A 23,107-nucleotide genomic window follows, 5' to 3' on the forward strand; every position below is an offset into this window, starting at 1 on the left:
CATGCCATGTGGTTTTGTTTCTTCAGTTTCTTCCAGGTAACTTAGTGTAACACCTCTTTTTTTCTTTGTGTAACTCCTCTTCTGGCTTAGCAATGGGAGTCTGCAGTCTATACATGGGAGGGCGTCTTACTGTAGTAAATCTGACTCAGACCTCTATAAGCAGTCAGCATATTTAGGATGTTTTTATTCATATGGATGTAGTCAATGACCAGAGAATCTACATCCTAACTCTTGAATTCAGCATTCCTCCTCTCTGCATTTTTAAGTTTATGAAGCAAAAAATCTTTATGTCACAGGGGCCACCCAAACTCTGACTAGTTCCACTCTTTGGACTGGAAACACTGAGAGGGCTGAGACACAAGGATCAGGAGTTCAGGAGTTCAAGGAAACCCTGAGCTATACAGTGAAACTGATGAGAACAAGGAAAAAAAAAAAAAAAAAAAAAAAAAAAAAAAAAAAAAAAACACCAGGCAGGTTTAGTGTGGGAGCCCTGAAAGGGAGCACTTTTTACCTGGCTAAAAGCTAAAAACATCATTGGCCCAGTCAACAATTCTTTCCTGGATCAAGGCCAGGGATGCCAAAAGTGTTTAAGTCCAAATGTCTTTGTTTCTGCCATGGCCAGACGCCAGGGATGCTGACCAGGAGGTCTGAGTATCTCTCTCCTCCTGTATAATCACCGTTGCCTAGGAACTATACACAAAAACATGACTGAAACCAAGAAACTTCTGAATATTGTATGCAAGGCCAACTGGAGAACCAGCTCATAGCTTCCATTCCTCTATTCAGTAAAACCTTATTAACTCCCCAGTGGGAACCCTTGGGTAAAGTATTTCCAATGACTCTCTCCTGCTATCTAGCACCTGTTCCTTCCTTCTCTCAAGCTTCAACTATAATCCTATAAGACAATAAAATTTCCTTCTAAAACTCACCCCTCTGTGGCCACAAACTTTATTCTTCAAATTTGGCCTGGAGGTGACTTTGGTAGCTATTGATTTTCCAAGACTGTAGCCCACCTGAGGCTAGATAGCCTCCATTTCTCTTAAGGGCACACCTTGTTTTTTGATCAAAACCTTGGCTGAATATGACAGAGGTTTATATTGGATTTGCGAATCTTAGAAAACAGGAGAATGTATCCCCTGGTGTCAGGTATGGAAATATCACCCCACTTTAATATCGATGCTGGTTACCCATTGTGCTTCTGTAACACATCAAGGCCCTCTGGGTTTGAAAGACAGCTGTCCTCATCACAGCAACTTTTGAGTTTAAGAATGGAGAGAGAGAGAGAGAGAGAGAGAGAGAGAGAGAGAGAGAGAGAGAGTCAGTCCAAGTAGCCAGGTATAGTGACATAGCCCTGTAATCCCAGCACTTATTAGGCAGAGGCTGGAGGGATCAGAAGTTCAAGATCATCTTTAGCTACATAACAAGTTCAAGACCAGCATGAACTATATGAGATTTGGTTAAAGAGAGAGAGACAGAGAGACAGAGAGAGACAGAGGGAGGGAGGGAGGGAGGGAGGGAGGGAGGGAGGGAGGGAGGGAGGGAGGGAGTAGGAAAATAAAAGGCAAGGTAGAAGGGGAGGAAAATTTAACATAATGCTGGTGGTTTTATACTGAGAATATGGTAAGACAAAAAAGAACAATTCCAAGAAGAAATCCAGTGTGCAGTCAACTAAGAGAAAAATCCTATAATATTGAGGTCACTGGGTGTGTGTTATAGCAACAGTATCTAAAAGTAAAACCATGTGGCAATTTAAAGCATATAGTAAGGTCACATCTACTGGTTGGGTTCAAATGAAACTTCTCTTCACATGTAAGAAATTAGGATGCAATTTTTTATTTTAAGGGATAGTTAAGTCTTTTTTTTTTTTTAATTATGAAAGTTTGGCCAATAGCTTAGACTTGTCCTATGAGCTTTTGCTTTGTTTTGTCCCACCTCCATGCCGTTTATTGAAGAAGGGAGGAGGTCTTAAATACAGGCTTAAAGCACAATGGGAGAACCCCGAGGGCAGAAGTTTGCTACCGATATTTTACAATCTTACATCTAAGCTGTTAACACCCATTATGCAGGATACACAGACAAGGATCTTTCCTTAAGCATTCAGGAGGGTGGAACCCTGCAGAGAATTAGCATAGAGAGGATATCAAGGTCAAGGTCAGCAAGCAGGGCAACAGTTACCAGAAATGGGGGCTACGGACCTACTGGTCCCCTTTTTACTAAAAAATGAGCTTCTGACTTAGGCTGTGTGGGACGTCAGCAGGTCACCTTACCCGTCATGGAGACGCCTGCCCAGGCCACACAGGTGCCCTGTCTTAGGTTGGTGAGCACCCCCCAGGCATTACCTGTCTCTGAATACTCATTATCATACAGGCTCAATCATGTGTGAGCTGCAGAGTTAACTTCTGCCAAAGATCTCAAAGTGGCACTGGGCTTGCAATCTGTGTGTTCAACACAGAAAAGACCAACAGAAGTCCTAACCCACCCATAGCCAGTAGGCTAAAGGCAACTGAGCCATTCCCTTCTTTAATGAGCCTTACAGCAAATTGGAGTCGTTGTAAGATGGTATCCCAAAAGCAAATGGAACTTGAGTTTATAAATTTATAATTTTCAAAGCCAATCGAAATTTATATAACTATTGAATTAAATTTATCATGCCCAATAGAATGAAAGATTAACTAACTGTGGTAACTACTTTTGCTGCCAGGGTCTCCACTGTGTTAGCTGTAGTAAGCAATTATGAAATGGTAAGGGGATAGTTAAGTCTTACAGCAGCTCTCAGGTGTAAGTGACTTTGCCAAGCCTTGTGGAGACTCAATAGAGGCAGGTTTTATTCTGCAGAGTATGTTTCAGATCCCTTTTGTCAGAATAGGGTGGTCTCTAGCCACCATGAGAAGATGTCTGCCTATACCAGAAGGTATTTATATCCTCAACAGAGAGGCATCTAAGTCAAATCTAATTCCAATCTCTGGAAATGTGTCTCTTTGTACTGGGTTAGGTAGGGCTGTACCTTGGTTCATGTTCCTGCTTTATGATGAAGACAGAGTAATAGTCCCTGACAGTGTCTTGAACTGTAGACTTCAGTCATTGTCTCCTAAAGGCACAAGTGACTAGGGTAGTTAATACCTCTCTTCCTAGGTGCTCAGAGTCATGAGATCTTTTAATAATTTCTTTTGTTCTGCTTGGAGCAACATAATCTGTACTTTCCTATCAGTGTGATTGCAGTCTGTCTACACCCTGGCTGATTAGCCTGCTCCTTCTCCGCTTCACTACAGATAAGCTTATGTTTAATTCTGGAAAAGCTCTGTTTCAGTTGCTATAGCTTGTATATATCCTGGCCATCGTCCGTGTGCTATAGTCAAGCTGAAGAAGTAAGCTATGGGTATGAAAGTGTCCCCTAATTTGTGGGTGAGAACTTTAAATGGCATGCCTTACCATTATGCCATGTACAGAACAAAGGCTAAATCAGAACTTGCCAAGGCTGGAATGCTGACAACCCTTCCAGCTTTTGAAAAATGCTAGAGGTTCAGTGTATACGTGGGGCTGAAAAGACAGCGTAGCAGTTAGGAGCATTTTTTCTTTCAGAGTACCAAGGTTCAGTTACCAACATTTGTCTGATGACTGAGAACACAGTGTCACTTCAGTTCCAGAGAATCCAGTGACTTCTTCTGGCCTCTGCAGACACCAGTCATACACTAAGGCAAAAACACTTCTACATAGAAAATAATTTTAAAAAAAGGTTCCAGTGTGTCTGTTAGTTTTAGAGTTCCCATCAGCTCAGGTTATTATGCAAATACACTTCAAAAGGAATCCTGGATGATTAATTAAAGCAGAAAACCAGCTCCCAAAGAAAATCAGCATTATGATCTTTCACCTCATCCGCCATTAGCGTGGCGGAAACCTCTGAAGTTGCAGCTCTTGCTTGAGCCATCACTGACTGGCCTTCAGAGAAGGATCCTTCTGAGGTGCTCCCTGCTGTGAGGAAGCAGGCTCTGCTCTTGACCTGCATGTATTGTTCCTTGTTTTTCCCACAGCTGTGGCAATCATGGACCACTTTAGAAGCATCCTTCGGCCTGTGCTTTCTCTGAGGACAGAAGTATGTATTTTCTTGGTAAAACACATTCCCCAGGCCTGAGACTGGACTTGATTACCTGCAATCACTGCCCTGAACCCGTTGTACTATCTCTGTTTTCTCCCTAGTTTTGTTGTTGTTTGTTATTTGTTATTGTTTGTTGTTGGTTTGTTTTGTTTTAAAGCTAAATTTAAACTTGATTTAAGGTCTGTGAGAAGTTTGGTCATCATGCTGTCTGCTTTTCCAATTTCTCCTAATGATTGGAGAGACTGACAGTGTTGATTAAACTGACCAGTTGATTAAAACAAATACCTAGCAAAAGCTGATCTTAGTAATTAAAACCAAAAAGTCTTTTAATTATACTGAGGCTAATCACATCCATACTTTTGTGTGTTGTGTGTGTGTGTGTGTGTGTGTGTATGTGTCTGTTTCATCCTCCACGAGCCTTTATTGCATACTGAAGCCTTATACTTTTATCCTTAGCTGTTAGTTTCCATCTTGGAACAAATCATTATTTTAGAACAAAACTAACCTATCATATAAAATTCTTTCTCACCCAAAAATATCTCCATTCCCTATCAGCTTTTCACTGAACATGTGTTTCCATACCTACAGTATTTTATATCTCGATTTCCTACTTGGTGGTTTTTCTGACTCATGTTTTTCCATAAAGAAATTCTTAAATGTAGGAAAGAATAACTTTTTCTTAAAAAATAGACTAAATCCTGCCAGGTGTGGTTTGCAGCCCTGTAAATCTCAGCACAGGCAGGGGGAGGCAAGAGCATCAGGGGTCAATAGTGGTCCTTGGCTACCTAGTGAGTTCAGGCTAAACTGGCCTAAATAAGATCCTGCCTCCAAAAACTAGGTAATAGTGAAAACAATAATATTATTAAACATTTCAATTTTCATGGAAAACCAAAAAACTGATTTTGAAACAGAAAAATATGGACATTTTAGCTTTGATTCTAACAGTTCTAAATAAAACCACAGGCAAAGCATAAGAACAATTTGGAAGATGTGTTAATTTTCTTACCAATAAATTTAAATTAAAACCTGCTGGTAAGGAATTTTGTGAGCACATTCATGTCTAAAATCCAATGTGGTCCCAGAAAATAACACACAAACATAAATATCAATGTAGACAGTGAGTAAATACCCAAAACCATACACAAATATGGGCCCAAGCCATAAAGATTTTGTGGTTTTCATGCACATTTGTCATTTGTTACTTTTCAAAAAGTTGGACTACTGAAGAGACTGCTTCTACAGTGCCCAGAACACCCCTTAGTAGCAAATTTTTACTTCCAAAATATGACTCGTAATAGAAGCATGATGGAAAACCTGTATCTTAATCAGGAAGTTAGCCAAATTGTCACTGAGAAGGGGGGAATTAAAAACAAAAATAAGCCAAAGCTGAGTCCTGTTCACACACTAAAGGTAAAATTTCTGTTTCTAAGAGCTAATTGTGAGGGAGGGAGATGCCCTTACCCCTCAGAACTGACCTTACAATGCCATTTTTTATGCTACATTTTTGTTAAAAATATATAATGAAGCTAAGCTAAATTCATGTATTTGTCTGAAGAAGATACATAGATGATAGATAGATAGATAGATAGATAGATAGATAGATAGATAGATAGATGAGTCCCAGAATACTCATACTGAATAGAGTGCCCTTTTAGACTAGACAGAGCTGACATAGCCTGTCTCTAAACCTGGAATATTCACACTGTGTTCCCTACCAAGACTAGACACCCCAGCCCATTCTATACCAGCTCCAGGCATTTCTGGGTAGCCTCTGAAGATGTCACCAGGATCCCATGCTAGACTTCTCTTGGCTTCTTGGTCCATTGGAAGAATTCAACTGAGAGCTTAGGCAGAAGACAAGTAGAGTAGAGTTTATTATCAAGTGACATGAAACACTCTCAAGGGGATGGAGTAGACAGCATCCAAAGGGACAGTTGCAGCTATCTACATTTTAGGTAGTCTTTGTATTTCTAAAATCTCTAGAACAGACAGTTTCTACTGAAAGAGTTTGAACACATTAAGAGAGACTCCCCATATTTAGGCTAGATGGCCTCCTTGGATCCTATGCAGTCTCTGGCCAGAAAGCAATATTGAAGGAGGAAAAGCAGCATGTACACCAGAGAGTTACACCAGAAGCCCCATGTCACAGGTCAGGCCACACCTTCTGCAGCCCCTTTCCAGGTACCATATCAAAGAGCTGATATGCTACTGACTGTGGCCCAGTAGACATAACGCACCAGATCATTCCTTCCCATGCCATCTAGGGATCAGAAGCAACTCCACTGTAAGCATTAACCACTGAGTACTGATTAAGTACCCACAGGAGTGGAAACTTCTGTGTCCCAGGGGACTGAACTGTCTTTGGGGCCCTGCTTTCTGTCACATTAATAAATCTCTTAAATCTCTTTCCAAAAAGCCAATCAAAGTCAGTATTCCTCTGAAGCAGGCCTTTCAAAGAGCTAGGAAGACATGCAGAACTCCAGGACACTCTCACAAACAATCCCCATGCAAACCATTGATGAAGACCACAGCAGCATGAGAAGGGGAGTCCACCAGCGCTGCTGGCTGGGGCAGCCTAGGAATAATGCTTTTCCGTAACCTTTACTCAGGTGAAGCCAGGATCCTTTTGTTTTGTTTTGTTTTCTTTGTCGAGACAGGGTTTCTCTGTGTAGCCCTGGTTGTCCTGGAACTCCCTTTATAAATGAGGCTGGCTGAGAACTCATAGAGATCCACCTGCCTTTGCCTCCTGAGTGCTGGAATTAAAGGTGTGTGTCACCATGCCTGGCTGAAACCAGGACTATTGACTTAGGGTACAGAAGAATTTTAGATGGCAACAGTATGAAGCAAAGTTGGAAACCCACTCAAAATGTTTTAAAAAATGGGCATCAAAAGGAGAAAGAGGTAGAGAACATTACTGTATACCCTAGGATGGGCATGGTTCCTCTTCTACATCAAAAGAAGGGGAAAGAGGCAGAGAACAAGAGTATACATTAGGATGGCCATGGCTCCTCTTCTAGAGAAAGTTTCCTCTGTTAGTCTTACTATAAATTATTTAGTGCCTTAGAATTGACTGTACTGATATTCCTATTTTCTAAACCCACTACCATGGTTCAATTCAGTCCAATGCCTTCTGATCATTGCCTACATTCAGCAGTGCAGAGGTGAAAAGTGAACAACTTGTAACCATGACAGTGCAAATAATCAGAAGTGATGTTCTTTAAGGAAAACTAGCTCTCCACCAGTACCCCTGACTTCGGTAATAATCTCATGTTTGGATTCTGTTCATGGTAGTTAAACTAAAATAAAGTAGTGCAGGCAATATGCACAACTTAAAATTCAATTTGACTTGCCGACTTGGGAAGATTCAGTTTGGCCTTTCTTGCTCACTTTGGCAACTCCTCAGCTTTCACTGTATCATTAAAAACTCAAACAGGAGAAAAAAGAAGCTATACATGTCAGGCATGACTTTATCAAAATCAAGCTGAAAGCCCATCTGGCTCTACTGTCTTATTGAATTTGTCACATTTTATAGGTAGTTGAGTTTCTTTCCTAATAATCAATCTCTCCAAAGGATGACAGGAATTACTTCATTGCATAATCAAATCTGCTAGTTTTTTTTTTTCTGTGTGCCAGCTTCTCTCCCAAACCTTCACTGCTTATACAGAGTTCTGAACTTTTATTTCAAAGATTCAGTGTACATGTCCCTAGAGGTGCTCAAATGGTCCATCGTATTATCTTGGTTTTGTGGGGGGGGGTAGTGTACATTCATGCATATGAATGAGTACACTTGTGTATGCAGAGGTCCAGAATTGAAGTCAGGCTTCTTCCTTGATCACATTCCATGTTATATCCTGAGGCAGAATCTATCACTGAACCCTCATCTTATCAATTCTGATCATATAGTCATCTTGTCCAGGGGATTCCCTGGTTTCTGGGTGCTGGGATTACAGGTAGCCACCATCTCTGCCCAGATATTATATGGTTCTGAGGTTCCAAACCCCTGTCCTGAACATTGTATAGTGCCTTAATCAGTTTCCTAATACTGTAACCACAACCAAAACAACTTATAAAAGGAAGTGTTTAATTTGAGCTTATGGTTTCAGAGGGCTAGTGTCCATTATGGTGGAGCAAAAGCATGCAGGAGGAACGGCTCTGAGCTCACATCCAGAAGGAGGAAGAAAGAGACGACAGACACTGAGAATAGCCCAAGTCCTCTGAAATCTCAAAGCCCACTCCCAGTGACATGGCTCTTCCAAGAAAGCCACACCTCCTAATCATTCCCAAATAGTTCCACAAACTGGGGAGCAAATATTCAAGCATAAACCTAGGGGGTGGGGCTGTTCTCATTCAAACCACCACATCTAACAAGGGCCTTAATCACTTCACACATCTCCACAACTCAATCCGTGTATCTCTACTCACATCTGGTTTCATCACATCTCACTCTGACTATAAAATGGATCTATCACCCACACAGATCACTGCCCATTTCATCCCTCTTCATATGGAATCAAAGAATATTTTCTAAGCATGGTTGGTCTGGATTCCTATCACCATTCTCTCCATTTATTCCTTACCTTAAAGACATCCCATTTTACCAATCTCTTTCACCTCTCTACAGCTTCTTGTCCTGTCCCTCTGCCATTGATTTTGATACTTTGCTTACTGTTCCTTTAATATAGTGTGGGACAACCCGTCCCTTGATTCCTGTCAACCTACTCAGCATCATACTCGCTCCTGTCATTCAGACTCAGTGTTCCTCTTGTGCTTCTCACCGCGTTGTCTGCTCACCCCTCGAGGTCGCTTGGGATCCCCAGAAAAGATCAGATTCACCACTGTGCATCTTTCTCTTCACATTTGTCACTAGTTTATATTTGTGTAATCTGATTAGTGCCCCTAGGAGTTTCTGATCTACCCCCAAGTCCAGTTGCATTGTATTTTCTAATTATTGTATCCTCAGCACTATGCAGAGTTCTACAGCTAAAGGAAGCTCTCAATAAATGAATGACTGAATATTTTTAAAAAGAGTTTGTTTTTCTTGTCTCTCTTCCTTTCACTTAAAAGTAATAGTGACAATATTATTTACCTAACAGCTAATTTTAAATATTACATTGGCCGTACTTAAAATAGTAGCTATTGGCACTGTTCTGTGACTCGGATATTGCACTTGATACATGTTACTAACAGAGATATGGAAGAAAACTTTTGCAATAGCAACATCTTTGTCTTGGGTGACCGTATCTCACTTACATTGGAGAAGTCAAGCAGAAGATCAGGAATAGCCATTTTGCATCTTAGGTTCTAAGCATTCTCTGGGGCCCAGTTTGTTCCAGACAGCACGATCAGGACACAAGACACAGTAAACGGAGTTCCTTCTCTTCAGGAGTTCCCTTTACACACAAATTCACACCAGACCCATGACACTAACAACTTCTTCCTGTATCTGTTGTGCCACACTACAACAGGTCAGACATGAAGTTCTTTTTCTTCAGATATAGTGTATCTCATGCATACTCAGGTTTTGCAAAAAGCCTAATAACGTTCGTTTTGTCATGGGAAGAATTTTTTTCAAAGTAGCTACCCTAAGTACTGATTATCTGTGCCTTGAATAAACTGTGATATTTGGGGTTTTGTTTGTTTGTTTGTTTGTGACCTTAAAATAGAATTCCACTATTACTTTCTTTTGTATCAATAGGTCCCTAGGTAGCACGCAATGTAGTCAAAGAGCAATTGCCACCTCTCAGCTGTGCTGGGTTCCATTAGTAGTCAGAAGAACCACATGGCACACACACCTTAGCTCAGATACCCACTCCATAACCACACAAGCCCAGGAGATCTAGAAACATTAGAAAATCGGCAACTCCACTTTAGAAAGAGGTAGTAGCAAGAACCTCAGCCGGCGATGCGGGTATGATTAGATGAAGAATTTTCTGTCTGCGAATGAAAACCTCCACTGGGAGATCTATTTTCAGCTTTAAAATGGGGGAATAATTCACGCCTTACTCAAAGGTTTTCATTAGCATTGGAGAAGCGGTGATATTAAAAAGATGTTTTAAAAGAAAAAGGTGTGGATGGTGTGAGTGTGAGGGTGGGTAGCACGTGGTGCTTGTTTTCTGCAAGCATTCACTCAGAGCCTTTCAGGAAAGTGGCAGTTTAGAGGGACTTTATTTTCAAAGCCGATGAAAAAAGTGAGAAAAGGCTTGCATGATTATGTCTTCTTTTTTTAATATAACATTTCTTGAGCTATTTATCAAGTCACAGAATTGAAGAACCACGATAACAGCTGGTGGTGGGCAGAATTAGTGTACTTAATTAAAAATGAGATATGGAGACTGGCAGCTTTAGTTTCACAATATACCCGTCCTACCCACTGAAGGCAGTTCGGATTCTACTGAGTCCAATCAGCACTTCGCTGCACAGAAGGATGCCACAAGCAGGTCCTCTGCAGGGGGTGACAGCATCTACAGGTGTCCAAGAAAATGAACAAAGAACTGTACTTTTTTGTATGACAATTGCTTTTTAATTATTTAAATTGTGTTAATTTAAAAAAAATATGTGCTCATTTTTATAGTTAGAGCATTAAGGAAAGCAGAGAAAATACATGGCATTTACCCATCAAGCTAAAACATTGCAACACATGACTGTTAGGACTGAGGTCATGGCTGAGATAGTAAACTGCTTGCCATTCAAGCATGAGCAACTAAGTTTGGATCCTCAGCACAATATAAAAAGCTAGGCACAATGGGGTATGCCTGTAACCCTAGAGCCAGGAAGAAAGAAACAGGAGGCTCACTTGGGCTTGTGAGCTAGCTGCACTGGCCAACTCAGTGAGCTCCAGATTCAGTAAGAAACCTTGTCTCTGAAACAAGTTGAGAGCAATAGAGAAAGACACCTGACTTTGACCTCTGTCCTCCATGTGCAGTGTGCACATGCAAGCTTGTATACTTGTACACACATACACAATTCACATACATGAACATGCAAATGTATATGTACACACATATTATAAAACATTGTTGTACTTTTGTTATTATGTATGCTTATGCATATATATGTATATATGTATATATATATATAGCTTAAATCTTTGTGGAAAATATGATTCTATTATAGATTGAGTTTGAGAAGCAATAATTATATTTAGAGCTGAATTTACAGTTAAAGTCATTGCCAAAGTCGTATCAAAAAAAGAATATTTATCTAACATGTTTCAAAAAGCTGTGTATGATGTTTAAGTACATAACTGTGATATTTTCAACTATGCACTCTATGAAGATATTTCTAACTTGAGGTTTCTTAAATTTTATTTATTTATTTATTTTATGCATATGAGTGATTTATCTACATGTACATGCTGTGGGATGGTATTCTGTATGCTGTGAATATGTGTTCTCTGATTGGTTGATAAATAAAACACTGATTGGCCAGTACCATGTAGGAAGTGTAGGCAGGGTGAGCAGATGAGGAGAATTCTGGGGAGAGGAAGGCTGAGTCAGGAGTTGCCGGCCAGACACAGAGGAAGCAAGATGACAAGGCAGAACTGAGAAAAGGTACCAAGCCACATGGCTAAATATAGATAAGAATTATGGGTTAATTTAAGGGTAAGAGCTACTCAGTAATAAGCCTGAGATAATGGCTGAGCAGTTATAATTAATATAAACTTTCTAAGTGATTATTTTATAAGTGGGCTATGGGACTGTGGGGGCCTGGCTGGACTGGAGAAACATTCGGACTACATGTATGTCTGTGCACCATGTACATGTCTGGTAACCTTGCAGGCCAGAAGAGGGCATCAGATCTCCTGGGACTAGAGTTACAGGTGTTTGTGAGCTGACATGTCGTTTCTGGTATCAAATCTAGATCTGCTGGAAGAGTACCCAGTGCTCTTAATCCCAGAACTATCTCTCCAGCCCCAGGTTTGAGGTTTTATTCTCTTCTATATTGCTGGGTTGCTCTAATCATCAAATCTCTAAAAGTAGACTTTGATAAAAATGCTTGTATGTCAAATGGCTTTTTGATGTGGGTTACAATTTTTTCTAAAACATCAATAGTGTGTTGAAGAGTCTACTTAATCACAAACAACATAATAAAATAATAGAAAGTTATCTCTAATCAATTCATAAAAATTATAAAATCTTATCATTTGTACATTCTACTTATTTTGTTAGTTATCTTTACATATACACTACAATCTTCAATCAAGATTTTATCAATCTTTATACCCAATATTAAATATGTTAACAGATAACTTAAAATATTTTCTCTTCTTTGATCTTTATTTTGCTTTCCTCCAGCCTTCTTCCTGACATTCATTCATAAAGTGGTTACCAAAGACTTGCTGTGAGCTCCACACTACTATAAGCCCCAGATATCTAGAAATAAATATAATTACCTGGCAGTGAGAAAGGCATTCTACAGAGGCATCTGTCCCTCATCCTTCAGCAATTATACCATTGAAACAAAGGGTCAGAAATAGTTTGAATCTCCCTCTGGAATCCCATGGTAGGAAAGGAAAAGGCTCAAACCCTGGTGCCATTCAGAGATATAGCTTGCTTCCTAGACAGAGATTTCATACACTGTCAGAGCACTGTGCAGGGAAGGCTGGTGCTGAAGCAATGATGGACCAGTGATGGTCAGCATTACAGGACTGCACAGGTGTTCATGTCTCTTGTCATTTGTTTAAACTGGAATCTCTTATTAGTACTCCAGAAGACAGGTTTGGTAGTCATAGGACGCCTTTGTATGTTCCTTTTCCTGGTGTGGCCACATTAAGTAATTCTCCATTCTCTTCTATTCCCTATTACTTGTCCTTGTAATTTTAACATTACATGTATCCAGACCTAGTTGTTGAGACAGCCCAAGTTCAAGCTTTTGGGAGGAAAAAAGAAGAGACCCATGGAAACATAAAGAAAATATTAAGAAAAAAAATCTAGCTTTTGAGAAAGTTGAATGGAAAGGTCTTTTGTGAATCTTGCATTATCATTAAAGAGAAAGAAAACAAGTAGGTTAAAAATGGCATCATGTTAGAAGGGATAAATGCCGCAGAGGGATGAGACACTCATGACGGAGGGTGCTACTGCTTGCAGGGCAATCAAAGGGGATAGCATTTGAACAGCGATTTGAAGGGGATGTAGAAGCAAGCCAGGCAAGAGTACAGCAAAAGGTGAGGAGCCATGCCTGTCATTATCAATGAACATAAAAGAACATGTCAGGGTGGCCAGAATCAAGGCTGGTATCCCACTGGATAGCCGACAAGGTCTGCATCCAGAAGGGCCTTGTGCACCATTGTCAGACTTTGGCATTCACATTGAGAAAGAAATGGGACCCCTGACATTTTTGCATAGACAAATGCTATGAGTTGATTTAAAGTCTCATTCTGGGTGCTGCACTGTGAACAGAACAGTAGCTATCATAGTCATTCAGTTAAAATATAAAGCCGGCCGACAGTAATATAGAATGATCAGACACCCTGTCTACACTAACGAAGAACTGAAAAGTTCTACTTAACGCTCAATTTGGAAGATCAAATGGAGTTAATGATGACACACTCCTAACCTGAAACCAGAAGGATAAAGTTGTCATTAATGGAAATGAGTTTAGATAGGAACGAGCTTTCGATGCCCATACTTTATATATGTGTTCTTCTTGTTCTGTTAGACACCAAAGGTTAGCCAGTAGTCATGTGTAGGAAATTTCTCTCTTTAAGAGAGAAAGCCAAGCTAGAGACATTCAGAGGGGACTATTTAAACTGTGGAATGACTAACACGCAAATATAAGAGCAAAGACCGTGTTCTCAACAACTCCAACCAGCAGCAAACCTGGGGAATGACTATATGGGAGGAAGAAAGAGAGGAAATAAAGGATCCCAAACATGGGAATAATTGATAAGGCCACATACTGGGGCTAAAATGGGAAGGAGAAAGACAGAGGTTTAGACAGACCATGAGTATAACAGTATGGAAACTTCAGAGACCTGGACAAGAAATAATACAGTTTCTCAAATACTTAGTATCCCAGGACTAAAGCAGTGTTTTAGTTTGCATGCTAAAGTGATTACCTGTGGGTTTCTAGATAGCCCATGGATGGGGGATGGTAGCCAGGGAAACTCACGTGTAAGCTAAGGAACTTGTCATGTCACCCCTGACTCTCTGGAAAGGGAAAGGGCCCAACATATAATTAGTGAGAGACCTCCATAGCTGTCATTGCTCCCATTAAAATCTAAGAGGTCCAGCTGGGCAGTGGTGGCACATACCTTTAATCCCAGCACTTGGGAGGCAGAGACAGGCTGATCTCGTTGAGTTTGAGGCCAGCCTGGTCTATGAAGAAAGTTCCAGAACAGCCAGGACTACACAGAAAAACTCTGTCTCAAAAGAGAGAGAGAGAGAGAGAGAGAGAGAGAGAGAAGAGAGAAAGAAAGAAAGAAAGAAAGAAAGAAAGAAAGAAAGAAAGAAAGAAAGAAAGAAAGAAAGAAAGAGCCGGGCGGTGGTGGGGCACGCTTTAATCCAGCACTCAGGAGGCAGAGGCAGGCGGATCTCTGTGAGTTGAGGCAGCTGGCTACCAAGTGAGTTCCAGGAAAGGCGCAAAGCTACACAGAGAAACCCTGTCTCAAAAAAACCAAAAAAAAAAAAAGAAAGAAAGGAAGGAAGGAGAGAAAGAAAGAAAGAAAGAAAGAAAGAAAGAAGGAAGGAAGGAAGGAAGGAAGGAAGGAAGGAAGAAAGAAAGAAAGAAAGAAAGAAAGAAAGAAAGAAAGAAAGAAAGAAAGAAAGAAAGAAAGAAAGAAAGAAAGAAAGAAAGAAAGAAAGAAAGAAAGAAAGAAAAATCTAAGAGGTCTTGGTTAGAAAAACTCCAGATACCTGAGCAAATGGAGGTGCCTAGAAGACTGTGTTCAAGCTCCTGTTGTTCTCTGTTCCGCACCCTAGGTCAGCTGTTACTCTGTATCCTTTGTAACATCACTTCTAATAAAGGAATCAGCATGGGATAGTGTCTGGCAAATTAACTGAACTTGAGCTGGTGGACGTGAGAAGTCCACATTTATATCCAGGTGACTGCGTAAGTGACAACCTCATACTCCCAGGAGGCATTTGTGGATGAGGAAAGTCTTGAGGGACTGAGACCTCAATCCGTGGGTTTGAAGTTGCCTCAAGGTAGACAGTGTCACTTCAGTTAACCTAGAAGACACCCAACTGTTATCTTTTGAAGATTCATCTGCAGATCATAGTAGGATGTTTGTGGGGCAAGACCTTCATACATCTGAAGTCATTGAAGTGTTGTCTTGTGAAAAGATAAAAATGACTAAGTCAGTTTTTCCTGAATCTTTGCAGAGCAAGATTTGATAGAACAAGTTTGATAGAAAATAGGAGGAAAAACTTTGGAGAGAATAAGCAAGGTGAAGCATGGAAAAGTTTTATTGCAGAGGAATAGTGGTGTCTGGGGAGAACGAACTAGGGAGAAGATGGGTCAATTTTAGATAGGGATAACATAACACAGTTCAACACTGGTGAGAAAAGTCTAAGGGGCAGGAGGAGAATGCAATGCACTGGCATCTACTCTGTGAGTGTGGGGTTCGATTTGGAGAATATGGACATTTCATACATATATAATAGTGTGTGTGTGTGTGTGTGTGTGTGTGTGTGTGTGTGTGTGTGTGTGTGTATGAAAACTCTCAAGCATTCCTTCTGATTGCTTCTGTTTCCTTCATGAAATGGAAGGGAGTTCATCAGCTGAGAATAATACTTATGTTAGTTTTCAACAGGGTGAATCTATTGAGCTGATTGTTTTATAATTTCTTCCATTACTTTTCATCTTCAGAATATTCTGAACCCATATTGAAGACAGCCCCAAATCCCCATCTTCAGGTTTTTAATGTACAACTTTCATGTTGTGATTAGTTCTTTTAAGTTCTAAAGGAACAAATATCACAAGTTTAAGTAAACAGCCAACTCAGAATCTATAAATCAACAATCAACCAAGACCAGCTTTACTGTTTAAATATTTATGCATGGCAGAGATTTTTTGATAAGTGATATTAAAAGATCAACTTAAACTAAAAATGGTTCAGCTGGACTTCATAGTTAACCTGTTTAGTTGCCACAGTGGGACAACAAGCCAGTCCTTACCCTAGGTCTCAAGTCCTTGTGTGCACATATGGTGCCTCCTAGAACCTTCTATTATGATGTGAATCAAACCAAGGTGGATGTGGGGAGATGAGAGAATACATGGAAGACAGCACAGATGCCATAATAGGGCTCTAGGCACCCAGGGGAGTACATCTTCCCACACGGTCACACTGGATCATGGAAGTTATCCCAGAAGTGACCTGAAAAGCCACCCAGCTGAGCACAGTCTAATTGAACACCCCACTTCATCAAAAGGAAAAAAAAAAATGATTGCTGCTCCTTTAGACCAACAGTTTGATGAACTTGGTATATGAACATAACTAATTCCAATACATATGCTGAATATTTCTGTATGTGAAAGAGAAAGGATTAACAAATATCCTCATCAGCTCCGTAGTACAAACAATCCATCAGTCAACTTAAAAGTAATGTTATAGTTAACATTCCCCCTTATAGTTAAGGGGGAAATGGAAGCTTGAAACGCAATTTCACCAATTTTTTCTGTGCCCAGCGGTATTCCTACTAGATGCTCATAAAAACAAGGGTCTCCACAGTGGAATAATTCAAAGAACGCATACATAGTTCTTTCTACAGATGAAATGTCACCCTGCACATAGAGCCTCTGAGAGGCTTGCAATTTATGGTCTGACACCTAATGAATATTCAACAAATGGTCAGGAACTTATCATTATATTATCATCATAATCATTCTCATTATTTGCACCTGTATATTAAATAGCAAATTCAAAAATCTGAAGCTTTCTGGGATCTGAGGAGAAAATTCAGGCAACTAAACGCTTGCCATGCAGCGTGAGGACCTGAGCCCACTTGAGTGTGATCCCACACTGGGGAGGTGAAGACAGGAGGATCCCTGGGACCCTGCCCAGGCAGTGCAGCCTAATGGTGATCTCCTCACTAGTGAGAGTTGCTGCCTCAAAAAACAAGGTGAATGGCATCTGAGAAATGACCCCTGAAGATGACTGCTGGTTTTCCTCACACATGAACATCCATATGCATATGTGCCCATCCATAATCACACAGAAATACACACACACACACACACACACACACACACACACACACACACACACACAAACTTAAAGCTTTGTAGTGATCGCTCTGGTTCCCAGATCCTTTCATTCAGTTGACTTTAGTTCTTAGTGTTTTAAAAATTCTTTTACAATGACTTTATAAAACAACTAAAATGTTTGCCTGTATAATTTTGGATGTTTAAGGCACAAAAGAAGAAAGAAAAAAAAAAACAGACAAACCAAACAGGGACTGGAAAGATGGCTTAGCACTTAAGGGCACTTTCTACTCTTGCAAAGGACCCAAGTTCAGTTTCCAAGCATCTACCTAGCAACTTACAACCATCCAGTGGTACTCCAGTTCCAGGGGTCCAACTTCTTTTGGCCTCCATAAGTACCAAGAACACACATGGTATACTTATATACCTGCAAGCAGAGCATTCTTACACATATAAATATATAAATCTTAAACAAACAAACAAACAAAAATGCTTAGTAGTCTGGAATGAGTTTGTAGTTCTTTGACACAAACTTCTCCAAAGCCATTGGAGTAGATAAAGTTACATGAGTATGTAGACGTAGTCTCCACAGGTAGCACACAGAACCAGTATTTTGTGCCACATTATGGGACTCACCACTTGAGGTGATGGTGGCTAAATGGAAAATGTCACAGGTAAAACACTGCATGCTCTTTTAAAGACTGAACTAGTAAAAGGCAAGGAAAAGTTAATTATCTCCTCACCAAAGAAATAAAGAACCAAGTTTTAAGGTAACTCTGGAAAGTCCCCTTGAAAATCAAGTTGTGACAGATGCTAGGGCTTTTTACTGCAGTAATGAACCCTCACTGGGCTAGGAAAGGGTAGAGGACATCCTCAGAGTTCAATTTAATCTATAATAAACAGTGCTGATCTTTCTTGAGAGAAATTACAAAACCAGCTTTCATCTCCTGTCTTCTCATTAAACATTTCTCATTCATTAAATTCTTCCTTTTTAGCATTGTATTCTCATTGATTGTTCTACCTCTGTGTTTTATTTTCTTGTATTTTTACCTGCTAATCAATTGCTACAAATCCATTAGTTTTGACCTTGTAGCCATTTTCTTATTTGATCTAAGCACTAAAGCACATGGTAGTCATTACAGGTTAATAATAAACAGAAGTGCCCTAGATTTTGGCTGTTTACATTTCTGTCTTTCCTAAAGTTGTAACAACTTGGAAAACAAAAGTTTTAAGATACTTGTACAATGACAGTTCAGCCTATTTTGACTCAGTCTCCTATCGATGCCAGTCACAAAGACAGTAGAATAAGTCCATGGTTTTCCTGTTTCATATTATATATCATATTGCAGCAAAATCTTGCAAGTGGCTTCTGTATTACTTTGCTCGGGTTGGTAGAGTAAAACATCATGGACAGATTCCTTGAATGGGAAATTTTACTTCCTAACAGTTCTGGAGGCTATAAGTCTGAGAGAAGTTCTCAGGAGGGTGGATTTCTCTGAGGCCTGTCACCTTGGCATATGGATCTTCATGTCATCTTCCTTATATGCATGTCTTGTCCAAATTCCCTCTTTTCATAAGGACACTGGTCAGACTGGGGTGGGGCCCACACTACTGACCTTATTTTGACTTAGGTCACTCTTTACATACAGCCATAGTCTGAGGTACTTGGGACAAATGCAGGACATCAAAGAAGCTTTTTTCTTAAACTTGTTAATGTCGCTTGTCATTCCTTGTGATTAAAATAAGAACGATAAGCATTTAGAACAATGATATGTACTCAGAAAGTCCTAGTTGATATTAACATAGATGCCTAGTGTTGCATTTTTGAGCTTTGAGATGAAGAATAATGTAATTATTAAAGATGGAGAATAAGTGAGAAATAAATCAAAGACCACCAAACAAAAGAGACTTATCTCCAGTAAAGCAGTTAGAATGGAATCTAGGGCATGTTAACACAACCAGATAACTCTTCCAACTGGGTTACATTTTATTATTTCATTTTTTTTTTCAGTGCATAGGATGGAACCCAGGCCTTTGAACACATTAGGGAAGCCCTTAATCACTGAGCTAAAACCATAGTTCAAATCGTTTTTCTATTCCTTTCTTTTAAAGATTTAATTTTTTAAAGCCTTGTATTTTTATTGATTCTTTGTGGATTTCACATCATGCATCCCTGTCCCACTCATCTCCCCATCCCCTCCCACGCATCCTCTGCCCTTGTAACCGCCCCATCAAAACAAAACAAAATTTAAAAGAACAGCCAGAAACTACCCAAACAAACAAACAAATAAAAAGTCTTGTCATGGGAGCTTTAGTGTGGCCCAATGAGTCACACGATGTACCCTTTGGTCCATACATCTTTACTTGTAAGTGGTCATTGCTATGAGTCATTGGTCTGGTTCAAGGCTTCTGTTACACTATTGATAATGGGCTCTCATTGGATATTCTGTTGTTTAGTCCTGTGTTGTGGAGATCCTGCTGTTTTGGATCTAAAGGTCTGGCCCCTTCATATCTCCTACAGTTCATAGATGAGGTGGATGTTGTGTGGGCCAACTCATAGCCCTGGTCTGGGTCTGATTGGTGGCTGGGTTGGTCAGCCCACCAACGTTGGGTGAGCTCTCCAGTACTGCCCCAGCTAGCTTACCCAATGCAGCATGCAACAAGGATAAGGCCAGTCCTCCAGCTCTCATGCCTTTGGGTCTGTCTCACCTGCCCCACACCACCAGGGCCAGCTCTACTGTTTTGCCCAAGTGATGGGCAGGGCTTGCTCTCCCAATTGCTATAGGGGACTTCTGGGGGAAGTCAGCTCTCCAGCTCTCACACTTTCAGGGACAGCTCACCTGAGTCCCTGCCAAGAGGGTCAGGTCTAGAGCACTGCCCAGGTGAGGTGCAGAGCCAGTTCTCCTGTGTGCTGCAGCCTGTGAGGGGTAGGATTAGTTCTCGAACTCTCATGACCCCAGGGACCATCTATCCCACCTGCCACAGGTAGCAAGGGGCAAGGGGGAGAGCATCTTTCCCTCAGCCATGCTACCACATGGCAGCTGAGGGGAGACAGGGTCAGCTCTGCTGTTCTCACAGCCCCTGGGCCATGGACACAGACATGGCCCAGAGGACATCATGGCCCCAGGTGGCAGTGCAGGCCACTCACATCTGTATGCCCCTGGCAGAGAAACAGCCCTCAAACACTAGCATGGCCCTAGGTGGCGGTCCAGACCCCTGACATCTGTGTGGCCTTTAGGGGCAACACAGGCCATGGCTGTCAACACAGACCAACTATTTATGGAACATGGACCAAGACATGGTTCTTTGCAACAACCTGGGGCCCAGATGTCACCATATCCCCAGTTGGCAGTACAGGTACCTTAGATCAGCCTGGACCAAGTGGCAGCATGATCCTCGAACACCAACACGTCTTCAGGCATGGCATCCCTAGATCCCTGGCATGCCCATAGCCCTTGATGGCAGCAGGAACCTTGGACATCAATGCAGACCCTCACTGCCACAGAGCCAAAGACGCAGATATGGTTCCAGCCACTGCTCGGGCCCATTTGCCACCATGGCCCTGACCACTACTCGGACCCCTAGGATGCCATGGCCCTGGGGAGCAGTGCTTGTCAATCAAGTCTGTATGGGCCTGGCAGCAGCACAGATCTTGGACACCAACATGGCCAAAAGGTAGCAGGCCAGAATCCACCAAGGCCACACGGAACATAGATGTCAACATAGACTCTGGCTGCCGAAGGTTATTTTTGGTGATTCTTTGAGTGTGTGAATGAGTTTGTGAGTATGCATGTATGGGTGTGAGTATGACTGGAGGCCAGGAGAGGGCAGCACTTCTCTTGGAGCTGGAGTCATAGGTGTTCTTAAGCTGCCTAATGTAATCCTGGGTTCTGAACTTGAGTCCCCATAATAAAGCAGCAAGTGCTCTTAACTACAGAGCCATCTCTCCAGCCCTCAAATTTGTATTCGTTATAAGTCCACATTCCTCACAAAATTGCCACAAGGAATAGAAATGGCTAATGCAAGGAGAGCACCATGGAGCCCTGAAACATGGGGCTCCAGAAACTGTCCTCATTATCTGTTCCCTTCAGGATATAAAAGAGTCTATTGTACACTCAACTCTCACATACATCTTGTCTATCCAAAGAAATAAATTTATTAAGTCAAATACTACCTTATTTTTATTAACTATGATTAACAAAAGAAATACATTCATTTGCTTGGGAAAAGGAGATGGTAGCTATATAAGTGTACAGTTCTAAGTGGTTCTTCTTCAGTGGATAACGCCACCTATGGGTGTTGTCCTCTGTTTATTAGGGTGCTTACACAACTTTGGAAAAGCTGGTAATATACCCCAGAAACAGATCATCTGGCCCAAGATTTGTTCATAATATATAACTTAGAAAGTATTTCCCCTCCCTGGGTGTGATGATGCTGCCTATCCTATCCTTAACCTGGGGGAGCTGAGACAAGAAGGTGGAGAGCTCAAAGCCAGCCTCACCTAAACAAGGCCCAGCTTTCTAAATCAAATCAAACAAATGACAGGCTATTTCTACTTGTTACATGTATTTGATAGTAGAAAAGATTTTGAAACAACCAAATCATTTGTTTGTTAAATATGTGTCTACTGAGACATATGTGTGAATGCATGCAGCTTTGTTTTGAAATCATTTTGATGACAATACCCATGAGCAAAGCCAATTACACAGACAGTCTATGCATTCTTACTATTAATTTCTCCTTTTTTGAGACAGAGACTATGTAGCCTTGGCTTTCCACAGTCTTGCTATGTATACTATGCTGGCATTAACCTTATAAAAACAGCCTGCCTCTGTCTGGGGTGCTTGGATTAAAGGTGGGCACCACTACACCCAGAAACATCACATTTTAAATCTGTAATCCAATCTCCTTTGAAAAGTATTTTGGTACACTTTTCATTTCTAATCTGATACATAAGAAATGTGGAATTTGCATTCCACTATAAAATAAGTAAAAGGCTGAAGTAACTGAAAAATAAGTAGCTATTCTTACGTCCTTTATACCTGTGAGGCCATGGAGCAAATGGCCATTCATCAAACTGGAGAACTACAAGCTAAATACAGAAAACCATTGCTCACCGTGGAAGACCCTTCCAGAAGAAACAGTGCCAAGGTTTGGAACCAGTGCTCACCATGGAAGACCCTTCCAGAAGAAACAGTACCAGGGTTTGGACATCTAAACTACAACTTACAAACTACTGAAGGATCTACATGAAGAAGTGTCATCATAAAAAATGTCAGGGAGACTTACCTTGCGGTAAAGCTCGAAGTGAATTGGTTGTCTCTCCAGGAACACTACCTTGGCCTCACAGGAAAATACAGAAAATGCTCCCACTGTTTTCACTAGAGGGAAGAAAAGATAAAAATTGTGAAATACACCAAACTTTCTTTTAATAAGGTCTGTTCTGAATAAAACTTGTCTTGCTAGAGCCTAAAGGTTGTACTAGTACCTTGCTGATCAAGTAAAAACAGAGGCACCCTGCTCCAGCTGCCCCTGCTGCGGCTGCCCCTAGGCATCCCTTCACATCAGGGGCCAACTGAGATGTACCTGTGAAGTCATAGCTCAGGGCCACAGACTCTCAGAGACAGAGATCTAAACATAAAGTGCCTCCCTTCTCCACGCTCTGTCACTACAATATCTAAGGTCTATTTACCAAGTTCCTTAAACTATCTCATGCCCTGTTTTCAATAGCAAGATAGAAAAAATGTAAAGTATACTAAAAAGTAAGGAATGGTTTGAAAATAAAAAGAAAATATTAGAATCAAATGTACTCAGATGTGCAAGTGATATTGCCATTATCAAACAAGGACCTAAAGAGACATGTCTAATAGG

This window comes from Peromyscus leucopus, chromosome 19, assembly GCF_004664715.2.
Source record: "Peromyscus leucopus breed LL Stock chromosome 19, UCI_PerLeu_2.1, whole genome shotgun sequence".
In the NCBI taxonomy this organism is placed as follows: Eukaryota; Metazoa; Chordata; class Mammalia; order Rodentia; family Cricetidae; genus Peromyscus; species Peromyscus leucopus.